This window comes from Mastigoproctus giganteus, chromosome 4 (assembly GCF_048544385.1).
Source record: "Mastigoproctus giganteus isolate SK-2022 chromosome 4, ASM4854438v1, whole genome shotgun sequence".
In the NCBI taxonomy this organism is placed as follows: Eukaryota; Metazoa; Arthropoda; class Arachnida; order Uropygi; family Thelyphonidae; genus Mastigoproctus; species Mastigoproctus giganteus.
Genome location: NC_143578.1, coordinates 175,956,237 through 175,982,241, shown reverse-complemented (window position 1 = coordinate 175,982,241; position 26,005 = coordinate 175,956,237). Strand labels below are relative to the sequence as shown.

At 36.5% G+C, this 26,005-nt stretch overlaps 1 protein-coding gene across 6 annotated transcripts in view; it reads left to right on the top strand.

Moving 5' to 3' along the window:
* Nucleotides 1–26,005, top strand: part of LOC150087215 (tyrosine-protein phosphatase Lar-like) — a 1,652,393-nt gene that overhangs the window by 233,728 nt on the left and 1,392,660 nt on the right. For 5 of the 6 annotated variants that reach the window (XM_090371082.1, XM_090371081.1, XM_090371080.1 and 2 more), the window contains exon 2: nt 17,838–17,912. The exons of the other annotated variant lie outside the window; for it this stretch is intronic. The gene's annotated coding sequence lies outside the window, so the exon portion shown is untranslated. The remainder of the gene's footprint in view (nt 1–17,837; nt 17,913–26,005) is intronic. 6 annotated transcript variants of the gene reach the window in all.

Sequence of the window (26,005 nt, the reverse complement as noted above, 5' to 3'; positions counted from 1 at the left end):
AATGTCACAGAAGATGAATTGGTCCAGGAACTGAAACCAAAATGTTTGCAAGCCAAATGTATCATGATCAGGAAAGATAGCATCTTACTCCTACACGCAATATTATCCTGATATTGGGTACAGTGTATACTGTTACAGGTCTTGCGGCACTCGGGGTTCCCTCCCCCCCCCAACTGCGCGACCTTCGGTATGCTTACTTATTATCCAGTGTCAAGGCTGGCTATCTCAGCTGTCGAATGCGACCTTATGTATCGAATCCTATAAGATGCTACAAGTTGCAAAATTTGGTCACTCGCAAATGGTTTGTAGAAGGATATACAGTCTGGTCAAAAGCGCGAACGGATTTACTTCGATGCTGAATTATCACTGTGCAAATTGCAAAGATCAGTGTCCGACCTACTCCAAATCCTGAAAACTCTGGAAAACAAGGAAAAAAATTCAGAAGTATAGGGCAGGAGTTCCCAACTTTTTTCAAGCATCGACCCCTTACAAGAAAAAAAAAATTTCCATCGACCCCCCCCCCCCTTTAAAACTTAATTATTACTATAACTCTAAAACGACATGTGTATACTATATAAACAGTGTTAAATTTAGATTTTGTTCAGCTGGAAGGACAATCTATGTACGAGTAGAATTTTAAACTTTTTTTTTTTCAGTCTTCAACAAAAATTTTTTGATGCCTAATTTTTATCTTCAACGGAAACAAACAGAATTCTTAGAGTGGGAATTTCCCTCTACATAGCACCCAAAACAAATTGTTAAAAATTTCAAGATAATTATGTGTTTGGATTTTTTAATCAGTGGTGTATTTTATTAGCTCTAGTAAAATTTTGTTCGACTGATTGAAATAAGCAAAATGTTCCAATAATAATTTATTGTACAAAATAATATTACATATAAGTATGAAGTCAGTAATAGTAAATAGGAAACGTAAAAAAATATTTATGAACAATAGTACAAAAAGTATATAAAAATAAAAGAAAATAATATCATATTTATATTATTGAGATGGTTGGGCTTGATGTTTAGATATAATGTTTGAAATGTTAGCTTCAAAATTACTTAATATTATTCGTAAATCTCCGCGTTCTGATATATTTAATCTACTTCTACTTTTTGTTAATAAATTATTCAGGTTAAATAAATAAATTAAAACCTGCCTCCATAAATAAGTACTCGGAAAGGCCAACAATAAGGGTTCAAACATATGTTTTAATCCTGGGCATTTTTGCCGTATATTTTTTGAATTCCAAAATTTTGGATATCCATTTGTTTTGAACAAAACTTTTAATTCGAGATCTTCTCGAATTTCAGTTAATTCTTCATGTAAAGAAATATCTATTCCTGTTATGTCACATTCAAATGGCTCAACAATCCAAGTTTTCCAGATCTTTAAAGCCAATTTTCATATCTTCTTTCAATTTTTTCAAATAATCGGTATATAATAGTATATCGTCAGCAGAAATTACCTTTTTCGAGAATATACAGTTGTCTTAAATTTTCAAAATAACGAAAATCTGATTGGTTTAGTGTGGATAAAAAAAGATCAATTTTAGAACGAAACCCAAGAATAATTGTCCGCGCTTGAATAAGATTAATATCTTTTCCTTGTAACTTATTTTGGATATTGTTAAATTGGGAAACATATCTGCTAAGTAAAATATATGCCTTTTTAAATCTAATAATTGCATTTCCATAAGTTCATCAATTTGAAGGAGAAATTCTATAACCGTATCGAAATTTTGGACTAATCTCTGTAAACAATTGCCTTTGGACGGCCAGCGCACATCTGAGTGAAACAACAAATTATTATATATTTCATCATTGCTATCACACAATTGTGCAAAAAGACGATTATTTATAGATTTCGATTTTATAATATTTATAGTTTTTATGCACAAATCTAGAACATCATGAAGTGTTTCATTTAATTTTTTTGCAACTAAATGTTGTCTGCAAACACAATGCCCTGTTCGAACGTTCAGGACTTTTTTCTTCAGATGAGTTAGAAATCCTCTATATTTGCCAATCATTGCAGGTGCTCCATCACAAGCCCACCGAAATTACATTGGAAATAGGTATTTTTTATTTGTCTAAATTTTTCAAAACAATCAAAAATAATTTCGCTTGTCGTGTAAGTCTCTAATTGCTCAGCAGTAAGAAATTCTTTTGTTATTTCTTCTTTTCTTGGGCTATAATAGCGAACATAAATGATCAATATGCTCATTCTTCGAAAGTTGCCTCATCTAACTGAATGGCGAATTTATTTGTTTGTAGATCAAATAATAAGACTCTTTTATATTCTCGGTCATTTCATCGATGCGACGTTGCACTGTGTTATTTTTTAATATTAGATCTGGGTCTATCTTCATTACAGTACTTATTACCTCTCTTACTGCAGGTAAAATTAAATTTTCACCAACTGTATGAGGATATCCTCCTTTTGCAATTAAAAGTGATATGTTGTAAGATGCTTCCATTCTACCTTCAACATTTTTAGAAGTGGTTGATTTAAAAAATGACTTAAGTCCCGTTTTTGAACGTAAAAGAAATTTTTCTTTTAAATTTTTAAAATAATCTAAATTATTTTATTTTCTTTATTAGGATGCATTCTTTCAATGTGCTCTTTCATCTTTGATGGCTTCATAGCATCGTTAGTAAATGTTTTTTCACAGACGAGACAGAGGCATTGTATCATTTCCCGGCTTAGAAATAAACCCTAAGCTTAAATATTCTTGGGAATACTGCTAGCACTTTCTTTTTAGTACTTACATATTTATTAAATTCCTTAAAATTAAATAAAAATAATCAAACATAATGAAGCAATCACGTCTGACAAATAACTATTATATATATACTTACAACTATTCGCACAAATTAATATATTTTTCTAAACTGCATCTAACGTAAAATAAATATAAAACTAATGTATGTTTAAATTTCGACCTTACTCGTTGCACTCTAAATCCATACTATAACTGTGGTCACTGAAACAAGAGAAATTGCACGTGATGGTCACGTAGTGTTCATGTGAACAGTAGGCGGGCCTAAAGGGTCCGTATTACATTGTACAACTTGCTAGCTGCACAAAAACACTAAACCAGACTTCTGAACAATACGAAAATAAATGAATTTAGTTAAGAAAAATGTATAAAAAAATTAAATATAATAATACAACATAGATTTTATTTAATCGACCCCCAGTCGACCACTAGTCCAATCGTTCATTGACCTCTGTTCATCGACCCTTTTAAATTTTCATCGACCCCCCAGGGGGTCGATATCGACCCTGTTGGGAACTCCTAGTATAGGGCATAACGAAAAGTTACCTATCAAGAGGTACGTAAATTCTCGCTTACTGATGTTTTTTGGGTTATTGCTGCATATGTATTTTTAGGTGCACCTAACATAAGTTGCTAATTTTGCCAAGAGGCAAAATTAGCAACTTATGCAGCAATAACCCAAAAAACATCAGTCACACACCAAACTAAAGTCTGTTTTCCCCAACCATATCCATTGCAAATTTGCCTCGATCAGTGCTCTCATCATCCTCGAAACAGACTCCTACGGAACAGACAGAGCCAACAATAAATACTCCAGCCACAATTCCACCAACTGCACTTCACACACCGTCACATTAAAAACTGAAAATCGACTCAGCTCTAACTAAGAAGGCAAACAATATTAATGAATATGGATATCGATAAAAATGCCGATCAGATGAACCTGTCCTGAAGCTCGATCGCCATAACGTCAGCTTGAAAGATTTTTTGTCAGAACCATCCTCATACACCAAAGCCAAATAATGCACCGCGTTGTACAGTGGAACTGTAGAAGCCTTCGCAGCAATGTTGATGATATTCACGAGCTAATCAGTTGTCATCATGTTGGCATTTGCTTAAAAGAGACAAATTTTTAACATCTGAAGTCTCTCTCTCACTTCCAGACCTTGTTCTTCTATTGACATCTCTTTTCTGTTTATTAGGTGATTTATGGGGTTCTGTTTTATCAGATGGACGAGGACAACTCATTGAAATGCTGATGGACAGACAGAATTTAATACTACTGAACACTGGTTCGCTCACATCCATTTTACCTAAAGGTAAACTTCTGCAATAGATCTTTCAGTTTGCTCTCCAAATATCGAATGGATGGTATTTGACAATCCTCCCAGTAGCGATCACTATCCAGTAATATTTAGAATTCAAGCTTTCCACCCCATAACGACAGACACTGGTACAAAATGGAAATTTTTCAGTAGCAGATTGGACAAAATATCCCAATCATCTCTTTGATCACATAATTGAATTCTATCCTATCGATCCTGTTACCGACCATAACACAACCCAAATTCTAAAAGCTGCAACAGCTACCTTTCCTCAATCTCAAATGAGAAACCATAGACATATCAGCCACTGTTGGAACGATGAGTATAACAAAGCTAAAAAAAAGGGGTGGGGGGGGAATGTACACGGAACTTATTCCGCAAATACTCTACCACCACCAATCTTAACTCTAAGAGACTTAGAGCTAAAACCAATTACATCCAGCGAAAGGCTATAAAAGGCTCTTGGATAAGATTTGCTTTCTCAATTAGAAAATTGTACTGACATTAGAATAATCTGGAAAAAGTAAAAATAAAACGGTGAAATGGTAAATAAATTTCTTAGGTTGAGCTCCTCGTCTTAATTGGTATCGGAAAGGAATTTCTACCCCCTGCAGATAATGGAAATGCTTTAGGAGCTGTGCTTTCTAAATTGTCTTCCTCGGGGACATATAATCCGTCATTCCAAAAATTAAAGCCATAGCTGAGATATCGAAAGTGATCTTTAAAGAGAGATCTTTAGAGAAATCTCTAAAATTACCTGTCACTTATCTTATAAACCAGCCATTCACACTTACTGAACTGCAAGAATCCATATATACCTCAATGAACAGTTCTGCTGGGCTTGATGGGATTTACTATATCGTGCTCAAACATCTAAAATCAGAAATCATTATTCTTACTGTTGAACCTTTTCAGTAGAATTTTCTCTGAACATACATTTCTTAACTCCTTTCGTCTTTCTTATGTAACAGCAATCCCCAAACTAGGAAAAGATCGGTGTGCTCCTCATAACGACAGATCGATTTCACTTACCAGCTTCTTCAGTGAAACCATAGAAAAAATAATAAACCATCGACTCACATAGCATCTTGAATCCCGAAACGTGATCAATAACAAGCAATTTGGTTTTAGGAAAAATAGGTCATCCTTATGCCTTGATACATAGAACGCCTTTGATACCACATGGCATCCTAAGAGATCACCATTTTGTTGATTTGAGAAGTCATTTACCATATTTTATTCAAAGCTTCCTTCAACATAGGTCATTCCATTTTCGCTACCGACATATTCTCTCCTTCTATATACGCAGAGTTCCACACGCTTAGTTCTCAGTTACACTTTATTTGCAGTACGAATAAACATTACAAACAGTATTCCAAACATCGTCGATTCATACCTGACGAGCTTACATTCTGTCATTCCCAGAACATAAACTACAAGGCCGCCGTAGCCTAGTGGTCAGGTGCGCGGGTGCATAAGTACACGTGCCTTGAGTGACCGGGGTTCAAGCCCGTGACTGCTGAATACGGTGCTGTTTCTTGTATTCTGTCTATCTTGTTAACTCCTCTGACTGTTTGGTCGTCCCGGAGTATAAACAGAAAATTTATTTATTTATTTATTGTGAGACATTTGCAAATCTCAATAAACAGCATTGTACAATGGAGGACACAGAATGGATATAGATTATCTCACCAAAAATCTACAGCCATACATCTCTGTAACAAGTGCAAGATGCATTTTGAACCCGAGCTACAATTAGCCAACCATCTTTTGCCAGTAGTAAACAGTATTCGTCTTCTCAGTCTAATATTTCAGTCACCAAGAACATTCTCACGCTTGCAAAACTGCTGACCGGGAGACTCGACTCGCCGAAAACTGACTACCACCTGACTCGGCCTCGTATGACTCAAAGGTGGGCGAATAGGACACCATCCCCTCCACTCAGTAGCGCGCTCACACAGCTGGGAAGCCTTCAGCGATTTTTTCCTTTTAACACCATTAAGATCTACAACGATCTTCAAGCAGACCCAGAAAAGCTTTGCACACAGAAGAGGTACATGACTGAAATATTTCAGAATGCATTACTCCACCTATAAATGTTGAGTGAAGCCCACAGATGAAAACAAAACAGAATGCAGGAAATGAAGAATGGACTGTTTATGCTCCTGTTATGTTTACATTATACGTCTTATCTTTCTGTGAACTCGCTGTAAATAGTGGTGTAGATGTAAACAGTCTCTAATTCCTTGTAAAATTACAAATTATGCTTGTGCTCTCTTTCTATCTGCCCGTCATGTAAAAATAAGGCAATGATATGTATAATATAATTAATTAGGCAATGTATATTTTGTATAATTACGATATGTATAAATTATAAATGGATAATTATGTATGTAACTTATATTTGTATATATGAATATGCACCCCCTAGTTAATAGCTGTAAGCGGGTGTCTCTTAGGAGAAAATAAAGATAATAATAATAAAATAATATTTGACAACGAACTAAACTTCCAAGAGTATGTTACTTATCTACGTAATACTTGCACAAAGAAAATTAATATATACACTGAGCCACTTCCAGTGCAACGTGGGGTATGGATCGTTATGCCCTGCTCCACCTTATACAGTTAGTAATTAATCTCGTTTAGAGTATGGAGTACCTGTGTATGATTCTGCTAGGGAGAGTACCTTGTCATGCCTCGCCCCAACCAACGTTCTGTACTTACAATTGCTCCAGGTGCATGCAGAACGCTTAGTTCAAAGTCTGTATATTGAGGTGCATGAACAACCGCTCAGTATCGGAAGGAAGTTACTGCTTAACTATGCAGCTAAAATTAAAAGCTTCTCCACCCATCCTATTTGGCCACCACTACAGTATCCGCAGTGGTCAGCCCATTATAGAAACACTTCCAGAGCAAATCAGCCTGCCAGCATTATATTATAGATACTAACAGAATTCTGGAATGTTCACTTCCATGAAATCCCCAAAGAACTCGCAGACCTGAATCCCCGTGGATTACTTTCACACTTCCTTGTGATGATTCCTTTCAGCAAAGGGGAAAAGATGTAGCATATATCAACATCCAACATAAATCTTACTCGCACAGAAAATTATTCTCACTTTACTAAGATCCACACTGTTGGTTCATAGTCTGACAATGAAGTGAGAACTACTGCTGTCTTCTCCCATACAACTATTTCAATTCCGACTGCGTGCAGCAGTTATACTGGCGACTTACATGCCATTAAGCTACCCAGAAAATATTTCTGTTAAGCAACAAAAGCACTCTGAGTCAGTAATATATACTGACTCATAGTGCTTTCTTAGCTTTCAAAATTAAATCACGTAACAGTCCTTTATTAAAACACATGACATGAGCTGATACATCTCCATGAAAACAGGAAATAGTTATCTTCTGCTGGATTCCTGGAAAAGAATGCCCAGATCATGCTGCAAAACATACCTCCAGCACAACCTTAACGAATATTCTAGTCCCGTATACTGATTACAGATGCAATATACAAAGAATATGGATGAAACAAATGGACACGTGTGGAAAATGCAAATGAATAACAAGCTGTTTCAGTTAAAACCTGAATCACAATTTCGGACCTCTAGCGTTCCGTAAAAATAGACGACAGGAATTCCAACAATTACTCGAATATGCCATACTCTCCTCATATCTGTTTCTGCTAACAAGAAATGATCCTTTACATTCTACGCATCGTTTGACACCACTCACAAAGCATATACTTACTAAGTGTATCTTGTTCAACGATGCTCTGCATTTCGTTTCCTCTCAGATCATCAAGATCTTTTGATACTCCCATATCACAGGTAATGGCACGATCTCTTATTTTTTTTCTCTCCCTTTTCTGAAACAAATTCAACTGTATGATCGCTTCTTACTGCTTCCCTTGCAGTCATCATAGGTAGCCTTATTGCTCTGATAGGCCAATAGTGCCAGAGAGCCCATAACACCACCACCACCAACAACCGATTTGTATACGTTGACTCAAGCCGGGATTACTCTGTGAACGGTACCCGAATCGTGTTGCCCATGCTCAGTTTATCGTTTCCGTGTTTGTGTAGGTATACCGAGAAAGAAAGGATATATATATATATATTTTTTTTTTAAGAAGCAGCCGAAACTAGTAAGGATATTCATTTGAACAAGTAATATTTGATTTATAACATGAGAATATAATCATATGAATGTGCGAAGCTTAGTATATACTGAAAACAATCCATGCAGTAATGATCACATGCCATTCTATGAAAAGCTCTGTGTGTAAGCATATGATCAAGACTTAAAACGTTCGTCCAGCTGTAAAACACTTAAGACCATAGTTGGGAGGTTAGTAGCATGAGTAGTGTCAATTTACACTTATTTCTGTCTGTGTAGTTTCCATCATATCTTCAACAACAAAAAATCGTTGTGTAAATAGAGGCAAGTGAATAAGGTTTAGTTTCCAAAGAGTACAGAGCAATACTAAAATCACTGCACTTCTTTGTACCAAAAATGAATTGGAATTTGGGGGTAAAATCATTCCTGGCATATGTAAATAGATCACTTAAACATGATATACAAGTAAGCACGAGTTTTCGAGAGCGAGAGAACGCACGCCGAGCAGAACACTTCTGCTTCAAAACAGTATCAACTTACGTCAATACCAGCCTACAATTCACATTCACGTAATGTCAGTATATAACCTAATTACAAATCAAGTGGGCACAAATTTGAGTTTGATTTCAAACATGAGCTTATGGAAGTAATTTCTTAGTCTTTCGCAACTCCTCTAGTTGCATCCATGAAAGTATGAAGATTATTTGATATAAAGAATACACCTTGAAGAATATCCTATAGTGTCCCCTTGGAATGTGTGAACTTTGATTAATTTAACTCTTGACGTCCTTCCACTTGTAATATGAGCAGTGAAGAGTTGCAAAACTAGTATCCATAAGTTATATCCATAAATAGCAAATGTTAGCTAATTCACTCATTACAAGCAACTAGTATGTATTAGAAGTACGAGCCTTTTCTATGGCGTGCAATCCAGCTGTAACAATTGTGTCCGGGAAATAAATGAATGCACAAAGGCTATAAATGTTTACGTGAATACTGAAGCAGTGCGAAGATCCTCTATGAAGCCTTTTTTCCTAATATATATTAAGCTACTCTGTATTTCTAATTGTTTAATATCTACACTGGTGTTCAAAGAAAGTGCATCATAGGAATTTCACATTTTCTAACTCTTTTTCGCGATGGTACGTTACATTAATGACTAGCATCACAAATAGAAATATAAACAAAAGATATTTATTAATAGTTAAGTTAAAGCTTGTTATTTGGTTTTTAGGAGCATTAGCAACTAAGGCCATATCGCTCCGGGAATATGGGGTGGTCATTCCCTGACCTTTCCGCATCCTCCGTGTTTGGGCTCGAACCCCGGTCTAATCAAGAAGCGTGTGCTATGCACTGCTGCTCCTTCCCACCTGGCTACGGAGGCGCAAAGTTAAAGCAAAGCTAAGTAACGTTTGACAGGTGCTCTCAAAATATTCCAAATTGAATATTTTAGAATATTTTGGCTGAAATGTTATCAGAAGCCCTCAATTTGCTTCAGGTTATCATTTTAAATAGAAAACAAAATGAAAAGTTCACCAGGTGCAAACTAATATTTAGTTGAACCGCCTCTGGCCCTGATGACAACAGCACACCGTCGAGGCATTGACAAGATCAATTTCTGAAGATAATCAACTGATAGTTCGTGGTTCCATGCACGCATTATGGCTTCCTGAAGTTCACGAAGGGTCTTTGGTTTCTTTCTGGAAACTGCAGATTCCACACGATGCCAACAGTTCTCTATAGCATTCAGGTCCGACCTGTTTCCTGGCCAGCTAAGAGTTGTAATAGACCGTTCTTCCAACCATTTTTTCACCTGTAACAAATGTAAACATATTACTGTCGAACCTCTAATGCAGAAATGAAGCTAAAGTAACTACAGATGTGCCTACTTACACTTTTCGCCCGATGACAAAGAGCAGAGTCGTTCTAAAAGATGCAATTACTTGGCAGGTTGAAATGGTCTCTAATGGTTGGCAGCAATTTGCCTTCCAATATAGCCAGGTATCCATTGGCATTTACGAAACCTTTTATAAACTGCCGGTGACCTACTCCTCGATACGAAATGCACCCCCATATCATTTAGCTGGTAGGGAATTTCACTGTAGACACCATACAGTCTGGATGGTATTCTTCACTACGTCTACGGCGAATCGTTTGTCTCCCATCAGAGCCATGCAGTTTTAGTGTGTTGTCATCAGAGAAAATAACTGACTTCCACTACTCGGGGATCCATTTGACATGCTCCTTATACCAAATTAATCGGGCCTTTTTCATTTTTTGTGTGAGGAGGGGGGTGGGGTTCTTAGGACGACGGGCTACGAGTCCTTTTTTGAAGAGGCGTCTTCTGACTGTTACTGCGCTTGCTACCACTCCTGTATGTTCTTCCCGTTCTCTTTTCAGCTCAGACGAAGAAGCTTTACGGTTTTTAAGGCATAAGTGCCTCAAAACGCGGTCCTGTTTTGGCGTAGAGACTCGTTTGCGTTCGGTTCCTTTTTTTTCCTATCAGCAGAACCAGTATTCTTGCTTTACGTGTGGAAAATTCTTCCACACGTAAAGCAAGGCCCCGGTGCCAACCGTTATAGTGATCAAGCGATTTTCCGAGTGATTCATAGAACGTTTATTTACTCCAAGCCACAGTTCTTTAGTTTAAAAGTTTTTTACGCTTTATTTAATAAATAACTTAGTCTTACGAATTGTAAGCTACTTTCAGAAACGAAAATCACCTTTCTTTTTTCCTTTAAGCTAACACTAACTTACATATCGCTTGGTCACTCTGGCAGCACTGCTCCTGCCTCCCTGTGGCGGGGCCGGTAACCTGGGAGAAGAAATTCACTCTCCCAGGGCTGAAAGGAGCAAAGATGGATAACAAAATGTTTCCACCTTTAGAGCCATCGTGCTCAAGAATAGAGACAAATCACACGGATGATGAATTTTTTCAACCGAAGATGTTGAAAACAACCCCTGAAGAGGAGGAGATACCAGCTTTCCTCATATTATATTCACTATCAGACCAGCCTATGAGTAAATTATCATCATTCCTTGTGAAAAAGTGCATTGATACTGCAGCAGGTTCACCTAAAAACAATTAGGCGACTCCAGTCTGGTGATCTTTTAGTTGAGACTACTCAACATTTGCAGGAAAATCAATAAAAGTTACGCCCCATGCCACCCTAAACTCCTCTATGGGACTAATAACAGAATGGGATTTATTAAGTGTGTCAGAGGAGGAAATTGTCAAAGATCTTCAGGAACAAAAGGTCATCCATGCAAGGAGAATTATGATTAGAAAAGATAGTAATCTTGTTCCAACAAGGAGCATAACTCTCACTTTTAACACTCCTAGCTTACCAACATCTGTGAAAGCAGGCTGTCTGTATTGCCGTGTCCGACCATACATCCCAAATCCCATCAGGTGCTACAAATGGCAAAAGTACGGACACTCCCAGACTACATGTCGAGGTGAGGCAGTATGCCCCAACTGTGGGGCAAAAGAGCATAACCAATCTGATTGCACAATTACCACTACGCATTGCCCAAATTGTAAGGGTAACCACTCAGCTTTCTCAAAAATATGTGAACTATGGAAGCAAGAGAAAAAAGTTCAAAAATATAAAGTAGCAAAAGTGACATGCCCAGAGGCGAGAAGACAAATAATGAAAACAGACAAAGCGTACATATACCACAGCCGGCCAACATTTCCAGTCAGCGGGGATTCAAACAGATGTATCAGTTCCGCCGAATGTGCCTATTTCTAATTGGGCACGTTCATTACTCTAATCAGAAACAGTCTCCTTCGCAACAAACAACAGAACAAGCTAGTGATACTCCAGTTACCATACCAACCGATGTTTCCTCAACAATAAAACGAAAAGTGTCAGAAACTACGAAACCGTAGTCATCACTCTCCACCGGAATGGACATTGATCAACAGCATGATTCAGACGATGGCATATTAGAACAACATGCAACCGATGAGATGGATGTGACCCGTCCCATTTTTCCTAAGAAAGACAAAACAAAAATAGATCGATGCTGCAACTAAAAAAAACTGTCGGAACCGAAAACAACCCATAAAACCACAATGGAAAGGTTCCTTCAATGGAATTGTAGAGGCATTCGTAATACAAAAGATGATTTGCAGGATCTTATCGTTCAGTACAAAGCAGCTGGCATAGCCTTACAGGAAACGTTTCAATTCATGAGTGTCTCCTAACCTGAAAATTTATACTGTCTTCAGACATGATAGGAGTATTGACATGCCAGCTCATGGAGGGGTGGCTATTGTCAGAAACAACATTCCATCCAAACATATTTCTCTTCAGACACATTTTGAAGTAGTAGCAGTGGGCATCGTAATGGGTATCACTCTTTTTACAATAGCTTCTATGTATATATCTCCATCCTAAATTATCTCTCTCCTCAGCTGAATTAGAAAATCTAATAGATCAGCTGTCAACTCCGTTCTGTGTACTTTTGGGCATTTTACTTGGAACTTCAAAACTCATCATCTGCTATGGGGATCTCCATCAGTTGACAAAAGGGACAAAATAATAGAATCCCTGCTTGATTCTCATAACTTTACCCTGTTAAACACTGGCGAACCCACCTACATCCATTCTTCTACCGGATCCATGACTGCAATTGACTTATCAATTTGTTCTCCCTCCATATATGCCAATATAGAGTGGAAATTTCTTGATTACCCACTAAATAGTGATCATCTACCAATTTGCGAGATTCAAAACACATTAAACTTATCCACAGTGCAGTGACCCACTTGGAAATTCCGTAGGGCAAGCTGGAATGACTATGTCTCCCAAATTCAGTTCGATGATGATATAGTATAGTCCCAGCCAATAGATATTGTCACCAACCATATAACCAAACAGATGTTACAAGCTGCAAATTCTACGATACCGAAATCTTTGCCTAGGAAACGCAAACACAGCAATTATTGGTGGAATAAAGAATGCACACATGCTAAACAGCAAAAAATAGAGCCTGGAATCTTTCGAAAATTCCCCACAACTGCTAATCTCATTAACTTCAAAAGACTCAAGGCTAAGTTCCGACAAATAAGAAGAAAAGCAAAGAAAGATTAAAAATCTTTTTCTTAATTAAAAATTTTTCTAATAAAAATCTTTCTAATTAAAAAGATTAAAAATCCTGGAAGTAAAATTAAAAATTTTACTTCCAGGATTAACAAAGGCACGAATAACAGACTCATCTGGAAGAAAATCCAAGCACTTAATGGCAAATATGTGCAGTTCCCAGCTCCAATTCTAAACTGGAAAGGGAAGGAATTATCCGCACCAACCGAAGTAGCAAATGCAATCACCGAATCATTTGCCAGTATTTCAGCAGTGTCCACTTACAGCCGAACCTTTCAGAAAATTAAGGCATCTGCAGAACAACATTCTGCAGATGCCTTAATCTACTCTGGCGGTCACACCCTTACAATCAACCATTCACTTTAACGGAACTTTTAGTCTCTGAATAAAACATCCAGTACATCTTTGCACTGCTGTTTGGGATGGAGTATGCTATATAATGTTAAAAAAACTAAATAACAAAGCAATAAATTCCCTGTTGGAATTTATTGCTTTGAATGCGAAAAAAAACTAAAAATATTAAACCAGAATATTTTTAGAAATTGCTTATCCGCACTCTTGGCGCCACTCAATTGTATTAGCATTTCCAAAGCCAGGGAAGGATCATACCGAGCCACATAATTACAGGCCAATTTCACTGACTAGCTGTTTAGGCGAAATCTTAATGTGCTGAACCGAAACCTGTAGGGGTTTCGGAAGAATCGCTCAACCTTAGACGTGAAGATCAAAGCAGAAGCAAACATCTGCAATGCTTTTGTAAGGAGACATCTATTAATGGTTAATCTCCATATTGAGAAAGCCTTCGATACCACTAGGTATCGAAGGCTTTCTCAATATGGAGATTAACTAGGAATTTATTAAAACTTCCTTCACCACAGAACGTTTCAACTCAGATTTATGAACAGTTTATCTAAATAATTCGAACAAGAAGAGGGTGTACCGCAGGGATCCATCCTAAGTGCAACATTATTCGCTACAAGAATTACAAATATGACACGAGACATACCAAAAATAGTAGAATCATACGTGTTTGCTTATGACCTCATTATCTGTTGTCAGTCATAAACTATGAATGCCATCGAAAGGCAACTTCAACTATCCATCACCAAAATAGAATCGCAGAAAATAAATCGTGCCCACTTCATTTCTGTAAAATACGGAAATTACATCCGGATCCTGAAATATATTTAGAAAACAACGAGATTCCTCTTACCAACAACTTTCGTTTATTTGAGTTTATATCTTATAATAAACTTAGTTTCTCCAATCATATAGCCTATGTTAGAACGGCCTGTATAAAGAAATTGAACATCTTAAGAGCTGTCTCCGCTAACTCCTGGGGTGCCGATAGACACTCTCTCTTACTTCTATATAAAACTTTAGCCGACCGGGCTAGCCGAGTGGGTAAAGTACCTGCCCGGCAACCCAAAGGTCGCGGGTTCGATTCCCGCCTCGGGCTTGGATCAAAGTACTGCAAAAACCTTGGGAGGTGCAATATGGCCACAGAAGCCGATGCGCCAATAACTACCAAATCAAAAAAAAAAAAAAAAAAATATAAAACTTTAATTCGGTCCCGATTAGATTACGGATCACCTGTTTATGACTCTGCAAGAAACAGTTCCTTGTTACGTCCGAATACCATTTAACATAGTGCCCCAAGGATAGCCACGGGAGCCTTCAGAACATCTCCAGTTCAAAGCCTGTATATTGAGGCAAATTGAACCCCCACTCAAACGAAAATCTTTGCTATGTAACTATGCTGCAAAAATTAAAAGTATTCCATCTCATCCCAGCTGGGAATACATGTTTGACCCTCAGTATACAATGCTATATCATAATAAACCTAATGAAAACCGCCCTGCAGGTCTTAGATTGCAAGAACTAATGGCTAGTTGGAATAGTAACTTTCAGCAAATCCTCGAAGAATTTGTTCCTCCTGAACAACCCTGGATTGAATCGACACCTCCTTCTGATTTTTTTTTTTTTTTTGAGATGGGGAAAGGCTCCCTGCCAAACAACTTACAGCAACTACATGAAGCCTACGCCTTAGAAAGCTCCGAGAAACTACTTATTTATACTGATGGCTCAATAACAGACGAAGCTGTAGGTTCTGCAGCAATTAGTTTTACATTCTCAATAGCTGTGCCTCCATTAGGTCCATTATTAGAACAGGATGTTGGAATCAGTGGGCTGAACTGTGGCAAACTCAAGCCAATAACAAACTATTCCAGATTAAAAAAGAACCTCAACTGTAGACTTCTAGTTTCACGAGAAGAAATCATTATGGCAAGACTCCAAATCGGTCATTCATATATAACTCATCTGTTCTTGCTTATGGATGAGAATCCTCTTCAATGTTCCTTCTGTCAATCCCAATTAACAATCAAACATATCCTCATAGAGTATCCTCAATATTCAAGTATCTGGAAATCCAGTTTTCGCTCTCTAGCTAACTTTCAGGAATCTTTAACTTTACAACACATACTTGGGAATTGTGCAGAGTTCAAAAGCTCTGTTTCAATACTTGACACGCATAAATATATATAATCGTCTCTGATAACTATAATATAAAATATTTAGTCATAAGTTAACGATGAACAGGCCCAGGAGGCCTTTGTGCCAAAAAAATCCCCAGCACAACAACAACACGTAAAGCAACAATAGCACTCGTTCTTCGTGGCGTCAACTGCACGTAACTCGCCATCCTAACACAAGCAAGGAATGACTGCAACTCTTGCAGAGTGTGCTTATATAGCTGAAAGTAACAGCTGATTCAATATTACGTCATTATCTACCCGTGTTAATCTTATCTGATGCAATCTGTAAGAAATATTGGCATATACTTACGTTATTCGGACCACAATTACAAGGGGTGATGCACTTTCGTTGAACACCAGAGTGTGTGTGTATATATGTATATATGTATGTATTTTTTTTTTTTTTTTTTTATATGAGGAATAATACGAGTACTTGATATGACCGTTGAACTTGCGTAGCATGATCTAATTTTAATTTCGGATGTGATTATTGTTGTCAATCGCATGTTCTGATTTAAATTCGGATTTATAAATTTGTTCTGATGCGTTGAATTTATTCGGGTTAGTTAATTTAAAAATATATATATTTCAGTATTTCCAAACAAACTTGTACAAAGTGCTCAATTCTAATGTCCATTTTGATATTTTACCTGTGGAAGGCACTCTTGAAAATATAGCAAATCCACTTAAAATTTGCATTAATCACTGCAACAAATGTTGATTAGGTGGGTGCTTTCGTATAACAGTTTTTTTCGATATCTGAGTAAGGAACACTTTGGATTGGGAAAGAAACTGGTGAAACGCCAAATCTACATAATTTTTACTTCATTCATTCAGAACAAGAACCTTTTTTGTTCTTCGTTATTAGAAACTAAATAATCAAATTAATTAAATCAGGAGAATTCGATTTTAGGATATCTACATATACTAAAATCATTTTCTTTATTTCATTAAAAATATTCATTTCATCAAAAAAATATTTTCTTTATTTCATCAAAATATTGAAAGGTAGGTAAGTGCTAATTTTTTTTTGGTGAAACATTTCCCGTAGCACTTGGTTAATATTTGTGGAAAACCGATTGAAAAATGTTGCAGTACATGGTGATTAATCAACTAAATGAAATTTGTTGAATGTTTGAATGTTAAAAGTATTCGTATTCGATCAGGAGGGCTCACTGACGTCGCAACGCGTGCGTGTGTAATTTTTAAATAATTCTGCAATGCGAATTACGTTTTCGATTTGTTGAAAATAACATTGGCTTGGGATCCTCATCACTTTTTTTTTTTTTTTTTTTGTTCGTTGTGGAATTGGTGATTTGCCTGTTTTTATTCCATTACGATGATTATTAACTTAATAGATATTTATTTTTTGGAATAAAGTAATTTCGAGAGGAACTTAGTGTAAATGGGGGGGGGGGGGGTTCTATATATCTCACACTAAACAGCCTCAATTAAAATTTCAAATTCAGCAACGTTATAAAATAGATGAAATATATTGAGTCCTCCTATAGATAAGGGCATTCAACGAAATGTTGCAAACAGGCTTCATCCACATCTGGTTAGTGATTCAATTGGGTGTCTGTGTCCGATATTGGAAAACGAAAGCAATAACGTGGAGTTAGTCACGAACACTCGTACCTAACAGGATATTAAACTGTATCTAGTTGGAGGACTTGAAAAATAAAAGAAAGACCAACGTATATTATTTATGAATGAAACCATGACGCTACTCAAGTTTAATAATAGTAAGAAGTCACGACACGTACCCGTTCTACTTGTGTGCTGTAGTTTTGACATTAGGTAGTATAGACGCTTCGTTTTAATGAATAAGATTAATCCTAGATTTTGTGTATTGACATAGGATGGAAACAAAAAGGATATCAAAGGATATTTTTACACACTTATTCTTATTAAGTAACAGACTTTTATATTTATACAGATTTTTAATTCCAGGTGTCTTGCTGGCAGCAACAGATCAATAGCTGTGTCAGAGCAGTTCTTTACCCTTCAGTCCTACATACAATTGAGGTGAGGTGTCCAGATATTTTTATGCATGTTAATTTAAATAATTTCTTACAATTGTAAGAAATAATTTAATAATTTTCTCTGCTGTTGTAAATGGGCACGTGCCGATTGTGCTCGGATTAAAATCTTAATTCTCCCAGTTGTCAAAGTGAAGCTGATCGGCTCGTCAATTGCGTTAACCTTACTTCAGTCAGTGAACTAACCAATTACGGTCAGCGACCAATTTGAATTTTCAACTAAACCAAATTGTCATTGACTTCGAAACAGCTATACCAGTGCTGATAGTTGTCTCGAAGATTTGATGATAAAATGTCCTCTTTTGCTCCTGACCTAAAATTGTTATGCGATATTTCAACATCATCATTTACATTTGTTATTTTCATAGTTTTCTAAGCTGCAGGACAGGATTTCCATGAAGCCCGTTTGTGTTAAAACATTTGTGTGTTGTCTTTGGTATGCCATCTTCTGAAGGATATTTCAACTCCACAATGTTCACTTGACGTTATATAGACAATTATCAGTTTATTCAGATAATTCACAATTATACACATCTCTCATTGGTATAAAATGGCCAGAAATGAGTATAGTACTATACAGTGTGTATGTTGTGTTTTTTAGTTATTAATGGATATTTAGCTACCAGGAGACCTGCTTGCCACTACTCATTCCCGCCACGAGTAGTAGACCACAAGTATACACTATGTGTGTACTAAATTAACAGTGGAATACAAAGATCAGATTCGTCATAAATGACATTTTTTGTGTGATGTTTTTAGAATTAGAATTGTTCGAACAGCTTTTCGCATTCAAACTTAGGGAGAACAACATAATCTAGTGTTTGGTGCCGGTGTGTATAGGTGACTATGGTTCGAGCTAATAATAATAATAAATGTTGATAATGATTGCATTCTTTTGAGAATGATTAGTACCTCTTTTAGTCGTGCCGAAGTATAAACGGAGCACTTTTTTTTTTTTTTTTTTTTTTTTTTTTGCCTGAAGTAGCCGAGTGGTCACGGCAAAAGCATAGTAGTACACCCGTTTGAGATTATTATTATTAGCCATATGGTACAAGGAAGCCTGAGGCTTATGCTGCACCAGCCAAAAAAAAAAAAAAAAATATATATATATATATATATATATATTTCTGAATTACCCTGAGAGAGAGAGAGAGACGGATAGAGAGAAAACAAGAGTCAGAAGTAGAAATGAATCACCAAGAAAGAGAAGAATAATGATATCCAGCTCAGGACTCTGGGTGTGCCAAGCCCATACTCACCAGATGTGAGCCCTGAGATTGTCTTGATTACCTTGGTTCGAGCTCACGTAATCGTTACATAAGATGAATGAATTATATTTATATCAGAATGAATAATTATAAACTCTACCTATGGGGTTCTTATCGTAATATAAACAGAACACTTTTCTTTCTTTTTTTTTTTTAGATGAAGATTCCAAATTCTGTCATGCATCATGGCGAGATTAATTATTTCTCAAATTTTGAAAGTATAGCTTTAAAATGATTTTAACAAGTCGGCCGCTAGGTAGTCCACCGGACTGAACTTGCGAGTATTGGTAACTCTCTAGTAGACATTTGGATCATCTAGTGAAGCGTTTCCCAAAGTATGGTGTTAGGTACAGTGTCTGTCCTTAAACAAGAATACTCTTCCTTTTAAAAATATACAAATAATCGCATAATCCTGATTATAATTATAGCGCAACACTCACGAACGTGCCAAGTCACAACATTCAAGTCGTATGTCGTAACGGCATGTTACGACATACGACTTGCATGTTGTTTCTCCTGTCTGGTTTTCTTCAAAAACAAGTACGCGTATACAAATTGATCGAATGTCGAACCAGATTTGAGGATGAAATTGTCACCGTTTATTCATATAAAGTTAACAATGCTTTTGCACATCTATTCTGCAGATATTCTTTTTCAATTTAAGTTTCTCCCCTTACGTTTGTTGCCTGAAAAAGAGGTAAGGATGTTATAATTTTTGAAACCTTTAATTAAAGCCTTGAACACTTAATCTGGTCTCCTCGCTGGTGCCAATTTCCAAGCGCTGTAATATACAGAACTAAAGTCTCTAATTCTCTTTAAAAAAAGAGTAAGAATACCCTTTTTTTTTTGTTTTTTTTGACAAATTTTTGTTGCTCTTCGCTACACCTATCCAACAATTCGATCTATATCTCAAAAATACGCTACCACAACTGTATAATGTACTCAAGATGTGGCCTAGCCATTGCTTTATGCAATCGGATAATATCTCTTTGTCCCAGCTAGAAAATTTCATTGAGAAAACCACATGAACTATCCAAGTACATGTATTCTGAATACACCACCCAAGGAACTTCTACATTTATCCCTTGATCCCTTTCGTTCTCCACCACCTTGTGGTACTATTTAATTGTAGGGTCTGCTGGTCATACGCAGTACCATGCATTTAGCAATGTTAAACCTCAATTGCTGCTTCTCAGCCCATTAATTATTTTAATGAAGCTGTAAACACGACTATACTAAAACACCTTCAACATCGGTTACAATGTCAACTTATTTTCATTACGCCTCTGAATGAGGTAGTGAATTCCTTTCACGGTAATTACTGTATTTCTCTAAAGAAACAAAATTCTCATAAAGGTCTCTTTCCTGACGCGCCTGTTATTAATTTTTATTTTATTTTTAATATATGTATATTTTTTTATTTGTTATTTTATTTTATTTTTTTTGAGGGAGGAGAGGATGAAATCAATTTATCAACAGCATTATTGCAAACAGTTAACAAAAATGCATATACAATATTTTCTTATTGTTACTAAATTTTAAATAAAATGGTTGCACAGTATTCATAAAAAGCATTTTCAGTAGATATGTGCACAAAGCAGAGGATTACGAATTGGAAATGCACTAATGAACGTTCAGTGTAGATACACAATATTTTGTTCGTAGTGAACCCGAAATTAGTTGAAATGGCATCGATTTAATTGTATCTCATTGTGTATGTACACTTTTATGATTTCATTAATAAAAGCATTTTGTATAACTTATTTTATTTTTCTCATACTCTTAGCGACTCATCTTGTTTTCCGTTCTAAGGACGTACATGCCGTTGCAAAATCTCTTTACAAGGTTTTCGCTCGCCTACAGTCTTTTTACAATCGTCTTTTTCATTTTCAATATTAATTGCATTCTTGAATAATTCTTACTTGACAGCTTGCTATCTTTGTACTGTGGTAATTCTGAAGTTATCGAAAGGCTAAGTAGTATGTTAAGACGCCCATCAGTGACTGCCCATCATCCCTCTAACGCTGGTTTGGTGTTCTCCGGTTGTCGATGACTCATCTCTGGGCGTGCATCATGGTGCTTTCTCTTACCGCTGTTCTCGAGTCTCCCGACTGCCTCCCTTAAGAGAGCGCCACATTGATTGACAGCAGGTCTGTATAGTTTATTGTAACGCATATTATTACTGTCTTTAATGCTTGCGCATAGCAAGGAGATAGTCCACCGTCAGCTGGAATATGATATATTTGCTGATAAGGCTATATCACAGGCGAGAGACAATTTTAAGTGGAGTTTTCCCTCGAGGCAGGACTCGCGAATTGTTTCCTAAACATTCCTTTGCCGAGTTGCTTTAGCTAATATATATATATATATTGATTACATTACGTTACGGCGCTGTCCACAGCATAACTTCTCTCAGAGACATACCTCTGAGAAGAACTTTTTCTTTTATGATTTCCTTAGTGTACGCTGAAAATATGCCGAGAAGTTAATATTCAAAAACGTTTTCTGTGCATGATTCGATTTGAAAAATACCCAGGGCATCATTTTCAATTTTTCGTCACATTATGTGTGTGGTGCATGCATCGCTGTGTACAGTATATACCTATATATACTGTGTATGCAGAGTACACACATACACGTGTGCAGTTATAGCTGAGAGTGAGTGTACGCAACTCCATGTGATACTGCAAAATACAGTATAATATTCTTGAAGTCAGCATTGTGTAAACTTATGTTGATTATAAACAAAAAGTTACATACGTTATAAAACGTTTAAAATAATGTTGACTAGAATAAATAATAATTCATATACAGTATGTTAATAAAACTCTATACTAGCAGAGATCGATACTAATGCATTACGAGGTTGTTATGCTTGTATAGCGAATGCTATCATAAATTAAATAGATCACATGAACTCACTATAGCGAGATTACTCGTTATAGTGAATACTATAGCGAGTAATCTCTATAATAGCATGAGATTTACAGTAACAACAGCACATATTAAACGAGTACTTAGAAATATGATTTGGGAATTCATAAGGGAACAAGCTTGCTTTAAATAGACATTTAAGGTACACAAATATGAGTATATATTGTGTTGTGTGTATGCGTATAATTTTTTTTTTTTTTTGTTTTTAGGAGCATTAGCAACTAAGGCCATATTGCTCCGGGAATATGCGGTGGTCATTCCCTGACACTTCCGCATCCTCCGTATTTGGTGGTGACGGGCTCGAACCCCGGTCTAATCTAATCAAGAAGATCTACACACTGTTGCTCCTTCCCACCTGGCTACTGAGGCGCCGTATAAATTTGTAAAATATATTATGTATTGCAAACGTTCTATATCTTCAAAATACGAATAAAAATTCTTCGTTATGCTATCCTGTATTTTATTAATTAAATGTAATAGTATAAGTTCCGTGTAACAATTACTGTTCCGAAGAGTAATTAGGATGGGAATTGTATTTTTGTGAACAGGCTTCTACAAATTTTTTGAAGATTTATCCTCATCAACATTACGCAGTAAACTTGAGTCACATGATGAGCTAAAAGTATGGGTGTTTACCTAGCTTGTTACCTTTTTAAATTGAAAAAAGTTTAAACTTTCCAAACAGCTGATATAATTCAACCTCACACTGTATACTGGAGAGTCCTTTGATATTTTCGGCCTAAAGATTTCCTGATATTTTGTGTGAAAATTGAAAACTTAAAAATTTTTTTTTAGGTGAATAGCTTTTATTTATGTGTTTAATTATAAATTATATTTACTATTATCATCAAACGAGGGATGACAAATAAACAAGTTATTAACTCCCAACGCCGACCGGGCTAGCCGGTTGGGTAAAGTGCCTGCCTGGCAACCCAAAGGTCGTGGGTTCGATTCCCGCCTCGGGCTTGGATCAAAGTACTGCAGAAACCTTGGGAGGTGCATTATGGCCACAGAAGCCTATGCACCAACAACTACCACAAAAAAAAAAAAAAAAAAAATAATAATAATAAATAAATAAAATAATAAAATAAAATAACTCCCAACTTACGAGCATTGTGCATGTGAACAGTGCTCCTTAACATAAACAGTATAACGCTGACAGGAAGGAAATATTCGAATGTTGATTTTTTCCCCTATCAATTAAAAAAGGATAAAGTTAGCTGTATCAATGTTTAGGAACTAATTATGAAATGATCTTTACGTAACTACTTTTCGCTCTTTCTTAAACGAAAGCCGAATATAATGGTTTGGACTGTTATTCTTTGTCACGTTCCCTCAACCAGTAAGTTATGTTACTTAAGATTATGTTGTCGATAGTTTGTCAGACTTTGTCATAAGTCTTGACAATCCTTGCAAGATACAGACCACAGCGATCATTAAACTAATACTACTCGGTTAGCCAAGGAGTTCTTATTCTACCATGCCATGGCGAAACTAGTGCCGTATAAGAATTTTATTCAAATGTAATTATTTTATTGCAGAAATACTGTTCTAGCACTTCATACACCACAATAAATAATTTTAATAAATGAGCATCACGTCACATACCACTTACCAGATTTATGTTTACATGGACAATGAATAAGAACAAGGATTACAAATTTCATGAAAAATACTTTCTTACTTGGGGCATCCATCAGGGAGGTGTTTTATCAGCTTTTCGTTTCCAGGGGGACTTTTCGTGGTCCACCTGGAACCTTTTCTATCGCGGAACCATATTTTTATTTCATACGCCGATGATACTAAGTATTTTATTGTCTCTAACGAACTAGCCCTTGTGTCCAACGTCAATTCCCACGCCAACGCTCAGCTTCATGAACTGCATTTATACTTAGGTAAAATAGGTTTATGACCAAACTCTGACAAGTCATTACAACTGACAGTAACTAATAAGAAGATAAAGAATAGAATTGAGTTATCTATTAATGGAGCACAGATTAGGACAGTCAGCACGTACACTGACGTTGGAGTGACGTGGGATGAGGGCCTTACCTTTAAAAGGCACTTTCAGAACATCAGAACAAAAACTCTCGTTGCCATTTGGGCTGTAAGACAGGAGATAACTGGGATTCGGAATGAACTAGTTACCCAATACATCCAAAGAAGTATTGTTTCTGTTTCCCTCTATGCCTCAATTATTTGGTCCCCTGCCCCAAATACCTATATTAGTAAGTTTTTCAGCCTGGAATACTGGGTGCTGCGATGGTTGAATAGGATTGCCGGGAAGCCCTTTACAATTTCAAAATCTATACTGTATACAAAGTTAAACGTAGCTCCGTGGATACAGATGGTTACCATGCGTAACATCAGCGCTCCTGCACAACTTCTGACTGGGAGTTTAGAAGCCCATCACATTGATAATCTTGTGGCCAGGCCACGCCCTGGGACTCGGCTCTACTATCCTCATAGTCTCCGAAGCACTCTCCATCACACGGAGGGATTAAGGCGGCTGTTTCCTGCCAATACTCTGGAGCTCTTTAGAGACTTCAAAATCGACCCGAACGGGTATTGCCATGACAAAACCTATAGGAAGCTGATAGCAGCGGACTTGTATATTACACTTCAAGGGGTATTATACTATGTAATACCCGTTTCTAGGGTGCTGCTTGGGCCGAGGTTCCATTATTTGGATTAAATTGATATTTATTATTATTATAATATAAAAAGCTTCCTTTATTTTTCTTTTATCAGTCTCTCTTCTCCCTCCTCACACCTCAAAGTTCCTATCACCCTATGCGTTACCGCACGTGCTCTGCTAATCCAGATTCTTTGGTGTTCTCCTTAGCCACGTGTTAGTTTTGTTCACCTATGCCCCGAGCTTCGCCTATGTATATATATGCCTTGCCACATTTACCTTCAGCATTACCTGTCTTCTGTTATAATCTGATGTAGGATCTTTGAATAAACTCCCCCATCTTATTAATCGGCCTAAAGATTTCCTGAAGACCATACGTTTTTAGAGATTCATTTTGTTTTTTGACCGATGACTTTAAAGCACAGGATTGCCACCGCTCATTTGTAAGAGCAGTAGTAATTGTTTTACTACCGTTGTTGTCCTCTCATAGCCCGATTTTATTTATTTATTTTTATTATTTTTTTTGTCATAAATTTTCAAACCTCTACTTTTTAGTTTTTTTTATACCACTTGAATATCAGATTTTTGGTAATACAAAATTGAATATCAAATTTTTGGTAATGAACTGTGACATAGCTGGAGATAAATACATGCATTAGCTGAATTTGGGGGATTTTCGGTATCAACATTTTGGAACTGGCAGTGACGGTTAATTGGAATCACGGGTTCGTCCCTAGATATTGCCTAAGAGAATTTAATGAGTCAAGTGGCAAAGAGGATTAATAGTGACCTATCGTCTATAAGAGAGAAACAAACTCACTGTAGATATTCTGTTTTTCTAATAATGTCAATTGTGGTCGATCACTAAATTTTTAGCGGATGCCCAAAAGTAGAAGGTAAACAACGTCGGGTTGTCATTTCTGGAATATTGGTATGAACACTTAAGTAAGTTTATGAAGTTGGTCGTTACTTCGGTAGGAAAAGAAAGATTTCAATGAACGACAACATATTTTGGATGAACTAGGTGGAACTGATGAGAGTAATGAGTCAGATGCGAACCTAAAGAGATGGAAGGATTTTCATTTCAGGAGTTGCGAATGTCAAGATAAAACATGCGTCAAGCTATATTAATGTCTGTAAGTTAGACATGAAGAGAAGAACATTCAATTGTATCTTGGACAATTGGATTTTAATGATCAGACTTATTGGTTTGAAAGGATCATATGTAAACTTTGATTCTGT